Source organism: Macrobrachium nipponense, chromosome 1, assembly GCF_015104395.2.
Source record: "Macrobrachium nipponense isolate FS-2020 chromosome 1, ASM1510439v2, whole genome shotgun sequence".
Taxonomy (NCBI): domain Eukaryota; kingdom Metazoa; phylum Arthropoda; class Malacostraca; order Decapoda; family Palaemonidae; genus Macrobrachium; species Macrobrachium nipponense.
The window spans coordinates 203,483,485-203,490,624 of NC_087200.1; the positions used below are offsets into that span (position 1 = coordinate 203,483,485).

The following is a 7,140-nucleotide window of genomic DNA, read 5'->3' on the forward strand; positions in this document are numbered from 1 at the left end:
ATATATATATATATATATATATATATATATATATATAATATATGTAAATATATATATATATATATATATATAAATATATATATATATATATATATATATAATAATATAGATAGATATATATAGGTATATATAGGTATAATATATATATAATATATATATATATATATATGATATATATATATATAGATATATATAGATATAGACAGATAGATGTAGATAGATGTAGATGATATAGATAGATATATATATATATATATATATATATATATATATATAGATAGAGATAGATAGATAGATAGATTATATATTTATATATATATATATATCTATATATATATATATATAGAGAGAGAGAGAGAGAGAGAGAGAGAGAGAGAGAGAGATATCTATATATATATATAGATATATATAGGTATATATATAGATATAAGATATATATATATATATATATTTACAAAAGGAAGATTGAAACACTGGAGGTGCTGAGTACTTTCTTCTTATTACCAAAACATGGTCACTCACAGCAACTGAAGATATACAGAGACAGGGGCCTATGTATGTGGTGGGTATAAGTCCTAAGGGAATAAATACAAAAAGGTTGGGAGGTCACAGAACGGTCAATGGATTAACATTTAAATCTACTTATTGGTAATCCTCAATATTGTATCTTTCAATTCCTTCTGGAACATATGTTTTATGACCAGATCAAAAGAAAGTAATCCTTGGCTTACATTAAAATGATTTACCAAGGTTATCTGAATCATAACTGATTCTAACAAGTTCCTGGAAATAGTTTTGTTACTAAGTATTTGTGTTGTTTTAATTCTGATGTTTAATTCTTTACTGGTCTATCCTAAGTGAAATGAATCTCAATCCATACATGCAATTTTTTTTATACAATATTGCTATCTTTTCAAGGGCTGTTTTTATAAGCATATTTTTTAGATTATAACAAGAATGATATTATAATAATAATAAGCATTTTTTTATATTATAATATAATATGAAAAAAACCTGCTTGTAGAAAATAGGCCCAGAAAAGATAGCAACATTGTACACAGAATTCCATGTATTTATGGTGATTTAATTAAACACCACAACACAAATACTTAGACAAGGACGCCATACACTGCCATGGCTTATGTGCATTCAGTTCCGACTAACGCCCTGGCATCTCAGTTGAAAGACTGGTGTTCAAAACCTGATGCGTAGTCACATTTATATATATATACCTTATGCCTTAATTTTATTACGTATTAATTTGTTAATTACATGACCTTCTCCAACATTCCAGGTGTCTGCAGAATCATGTGCATCCGTAATATTTCTTGCAGCGGCGTCACTGTTCAGTATAATGGAGGTACGGTAGCTCAAATTTATGCCATTTTATCGAATGCTTTTTTCTCAACCATTTTTCCACATTCTTTCTCTCTCGGATGACATTGCGTGAAGGAAATGAGTAGAATAATGTCATTGACTATTAATACTTATTAAGTTAGAAGTGCAGTAGGGGAAGGGGAGTTATGAATTCTACGGTAATAAATCATATTCCTATGAACTCTTTCTCTTTCTTATTGTTTTTCTTGTCCTTCCACATTTCCTACTATTTTGTAATTTACTGTCATGTAGGTAATCACATGTTTGAATTAACTTTCTGAAGTGTGTGTGCATTGTATATATATATATATATATATATATATATATATATTATATATATATGTGTGTGTGTGTGTGTGTGTGTGTGTGTGTGTGTGTGTGTGTGTGTGTGTGTGTGTGTGTATGTATGGCATGTGGAACTAGATATAAATCCTGACTGGTTTGATCTTTAGTTAATTTAAGAGTTCCAGTCCAAACGAGCATACAGACAGTAAAGAAGAAATAGTAGCACTTGACATGAAAAAGAGGGAGCCACAAACTCGCTTGTGACTGTGAGGGTTTCCTCTTATAAGTCTTGTTTATTGTAAGGTGAGTTCTTACCTTGGCTTCTGAGACACGCTAGGCTACATTCCTTACAAGGTAAACGTTTTGCATATTTCTTTTTCAAATAAAGAATCAGGTTTGTATGTTCATAAGCTATTCTTACAGAAACTGTCTTCTGTTAAATTTTGTAAGTTGTATTTCCTTGCAACATTTTAGATTAACCCGTTCTTTTTACGTCTGTTCAGCTGAGAACACGAGCGTTTTCCCACAGACGAACGGAATGTACGTTTCTTTATGCCATTCAATTTTGTTTTCGAAGCATTTTCCTGTTGGACCAAAAGAGAAACTGACATGATTCGGTATAAACTTTCTTTCCTATTGTCAGAAGAGTTTTTTATGAATTGACTTTTTCAATGCATTATTGTTTTTAAATGTTACATTAACTCAAGTTCTTAAAGAGATGAGCAGTTGTTCATTATTATTATTATTATTATTAGTCAGAGGATTTTTTACTTGTTAATATTGATATCCAATAGAATATTACTTAATTACCATGTGTACTATGGAGACATAGATTGTAAATACAGGACTCCGAAGGGTGGCAGAAATTGTGAATTTTATTGTAATACTCTGATATTTATATCCTTTTTCATCCTTCAGCTCAGCTCACATGTGAATTTAGTCATGATGAAGTTCTCGTTGAAAATCTTGTAGCAAGATCGGATGGCAATACCTGGATCTTTAATGGTAAGTTCAAATTCAGAATTTCTTCTGGAAATATTCAACAAATCTTACCTTGAATCTCATTCCCATCTGCTGCTCCCTAGAATAGATTTGTATGCCCAGTGAACACAGAGGAGAAGATGAGACGCGATGTCTCGAGGCTGCCATGAAATAGCAGACTCTATTCTATGAATGTGCATTTCATTACCGTGAACCCTCCGTATTCGCGGATTTCGCTCTGGAACGTATAGTACTCACCATTATTCACAGAAAATTCCCCTATTCACGGTCTTTTTCTATAAGAAATATCCACAAATTCCTGGGTTTTTTTTATCAGTTTCATTGTAAAATGCACTTTTTGGAATAAAACTATTTAAAAGAACAGGTATAGATATTCTTAGTGGGTTTTCTTTGAGTTTAAACTGACAAAATACTAGGCAGTTTTAAGCATTTTATCGGGGTCTCAACTATCTGCAGGTTTCTGGTACCCATACCCGCGAATACAGGGGAACACTGCACTACATAGATTAAGAGTTAGTTACTGAACCTCTGATATCCTCTATCGTCTATAGCTTAGAGCCTCTAAATAGCAGTCCCTGTACAAAACTAATGCTCCGTTGAGGTGCCATCATACCCCAATGGTAAGTTCCCCTAAGGACTTTTATTTCCTCAGTTTAAAGAGAATGAAGCTATATTTTTCCTGGGTGTGTTGTTCAGGATACTTTGTGATGTGTGTGTATATTTGTACAAAAGCTCTCTTACATACATAACTCATTTGTTCTGAGAACTCGCGCGAGAGAGAGCAGGACTTTTAACAGATCTTTCTCTGCAGCCACTACGACTACAACAACTCCAGCTGCAACTACTACAACTACTTCTGCAACCATAACAACTACTCCATCGACTTCTTCAACAACTACAGTTACAACTACAACCACCACAACCCCCACTACTACTGACATAACTACAACCAACACAGCTCCCACTACTACTGGTACAACTACAACCACCACAACCCCCACCACTACTGATACAACTACAACTACCAAAACTTCAACTACAACTAAAGCAAAAAGTAATGAATCATCCTATTCATTTATGTTATTTTTTTTATAATATTTAAAGGTCTCCCAACATACAAGTACCTCTAACAGTAATAATAAATAGTTTTATCAATAATGATATACTTTAATTCTTTAAATCTCTGTTACTTTAATAATCGTTTAAAAGTCCAAATAGTTTTATTAGCTCAGTTGGTGTCTCCTATCACTGATAAGTAAGGTATGATCTTAAATATAAGGCAAGCCTTTAAATGCCATCAAAGTATTGCACATTCTTTCAAAAGAGTCATTTGTAAGATGAGTCAAAATGGTTCATATGAAATTTAAGCAGAAATTCAGGAGTCATGTGTATAACAGCTCCTGACCAAGTGGAAATTGATGTTTGCTGATTTGTTTTTCATTTTAGCTTGCTCATCATACTACGATATGTTTAATGGTTCCTGCTACTACTTTCAATATAATAATTGTTGGAATAAGGACTGGGTAACTGCACAAAATGTTTGCAAAACATATGGCAGTGAGTTGGTCAAGATAACAAGCCAAGGGGAGAATGACTTCATTAAAGGTAAGTGTACAAAGTTTATTCTGTGTGTGTGTGTGTGTGTGTGTGTGTGTGTGTGTGCGCTCGCATGTGCTATTTCCTCATTTCAGCACTAATGTATCAATCATGACATTTAGAAAACTATAACTGAACTCTTTCTGTTGACCTGACATTTTGTAAAGTTATTTAACCTCTGCTTCCCACCAACAGAACAAACTTCTAATTCCCATTTCTGTTTTTTGCAGTTCTTCCCATATTATTACTTATATATATAATAATTCCCTTCACTGGTATCTGAATGTTTGCAAGTTGAGTGTTCGAAAGTAGGTTGATGTGTGTACAAGTGCACTTGTTAATGCAATTATACAAACTTAACACCCTTGCAGTATTTGGCAGTACATAATAGTAAGTCTGTATACTTGACAATTATTAATTTCCCACAACGGACAACGAAAAACCAAATGAGGGAAAAAGTGAAGAATAACGAAATAAAATGCTGTGAATGTGTTAAAAAGAATGATCCCGGCTATAACTAAGTAAATAAACAGAAGTGAAAACTTGATTATGAACACAAAACTTCGTGAACCTGGGATTTTCTCTAAGCAAAAATGAAAGAATGTTGTAGTCTGATACTCTGCCTTTCTAGACTAACAGTGCGGACGCATGTGAAAGGAAAAAGAAAAACTATCACAAATTTGTGCAAGAATTCCAGGACACAGTGACATCAAAGGGGACTAAACATCCGCATTGAAGCAACCAATCAAACATTCTCTTTGTTTCTAGTACAGCTTGCTTGATGGCATTCCTTTGTTGCAAAAAAACACCTGACCAATTACCCTGTGAGTTAGTGTGCTTAATGGCAGAGAACATGCACAGTGGAAGGTGACACATTCTGTGGCAGGATATATAACGATAGAAAGAATATTTATATTTTAATGCCAATGAAGATACAACATTCTTCCCTTGAAACACTTGATCATTCAGTGTAATCCACACAAACATATTTTGTATAAGTGGTAAAGTCAAAGGAAATTCATTACTCAGTGGTGATGCAACATTGCCTTTGCCACCCAGAGGGTGGTAGTGCCATCAGTGCATCTCATGGGGTGCACTGTAGTCATTACTGAAGGTTCTTTGCAGCGTCCCTTCTGCCCCTAGCTGCGACTGCTTCCCTTCCTTATACTGTACCTCTTTTCATATTCTCTTTCTTCCATCTTAGTGTCGACCTCTCCTAACGATTGATTTTTAGTGCAACTGTTTTGAGGTTTTTCTCCTGTTACACCTTTCAGAGCTTTATACTGTCAATTTCCATTTCAGCGCTGAATGGCCTTAGTTGCCCCAGTGCTTGGCCTGTGTGCCTGAAATCTATAAATGAATCAACATTACCTTGCCTGCTCATGGATTTTAGAGATAACTTAATGTTTTGCTTAGCACTAGATGTGTAGTAATCACAGAACAGTATTTCTTCCCAACAGGTAAAATAGGTAACAGTGGCTTCTGGATTGGACTCAATGACAGAGCAACGGAAAACAGCTTTAAATGGTCTGTGGACAACAGCACTATTGGAGACAATGGCAATTATTCAAGGTGATTATTATGTGCTAGATTTCCCTTGTTTGTTGTATATATTAAATAAGGCAAGACATGAACGAGTGTCCCAAAATTAACGTATTTAACAAAGTAGGTGAAATGGGAAACTGCAGTGCCCGTTAGCCACGTCTTCATTAAGCACTTTAACACTGGATCCAGTGGAACTCATGATACATCTTGTGGCATTCAAGGGTTTCCAAAATGCTCCCGTGATAAATAAACACTTTTGTTTCTCGTGATTGAAAGGTTCACAAAGTTGTATTATACACTTATGCTGTATCGTTTCAATGGGGAGGGTATTTGCTCTATGGATTTCAAGAGAGTAATGGAATTTCTCTCCTTCACAAATAGGCCATTGTGACTTCTAGTATTTTGTCATTCCTTGATAATAGTCTGGACAGTACAAAGCATTCACGATATTCAGGACATAGTAGATGAACTCCATTTGTTTTGGGCTATTATGTTATTTATGTTATTTATGTACAAGAACATAAAAACCCACACAGAGAAAGATGTAGCGAATGTTTGTATACATGACATTCATCATATTTTTAATGTGAAATATTAACGTCATTCTAATCTTAACTATTCGTTACTTTTAGCTGGGCAGTCGGGCAACCAGACAATAATTATGGACAAGACTGTGTTGTGATATATTCGGACGGTAAATGGGATGATGACGAATGTTACTCGGATCACTGGTAAGAATACTAATATCTGAATTTCATAGTTGCAACCAAGTTACCTTCTACTATATATGAACAGAGTCTTATGAGAGAAAGAGAGACAATGGAACACGTAACTGATAACAGCAAAGCATCTGTCTTGTACAGACTTTGATCCCCTGCTGAACCCCTCTTCATTGAGACAACATTCCGTCACATTTGAAAAGATCATAACCTCCGGTCCTGGAAGATTGTTTATCGTTCCAGAGACATTAAATCTGAAAATAGTGCATCCAGAGGAACCCTGTCCACTTTTCGTGCTCTGCTCAGATCTTTGATCTTGAAACGTCTGACTCGAGACAATGACGTTGTGTAAGAAATTCGACGGGATGATTGCCACTGCCTAGTCCTTCTTCTTCTTTCCCACCGTTATTCCTACATTAAGGGATCAGTTACCTGATGTGCCTTCCCCACTGCATGCATCAGGCATGGATTATTGCTTGTCAAAGGGGTTTGCAAGGCAGCAGTTTCCACAGTTATTGGCAGTGGGCTTAGCCTTTTGCTTTGCCAGTGGTTCCCAAACTTGGCCATACCGAGGACCTCCAAATATGATGAGTCCCAGCCGAGGACCCTCATAGCC

General features: G+C 34.9%; 1 long non-coding RNA gene across 1 annotated transcript; it reads left to right on the top strand.

The window, feature by feature from the left end:
- The first annotated feature begins 1,292 nt into the window (after positions 1-1,292).
- Positions 1,293-3,648, top strand: LOC135220346 (uncharacterized). Its single transcript, XR_010315676.1, has 3 exons — positions 1,293-1,360; positions 2,581-2,667; positions 3,476-3,648. It is a non-coding gene; the product is annotated as an uncharacterized LOC135220346 (long non-coding RNA).
- The last annotated feature ends 3,492 nt before the right edge of the window (positions 3,649-7,140 follow it).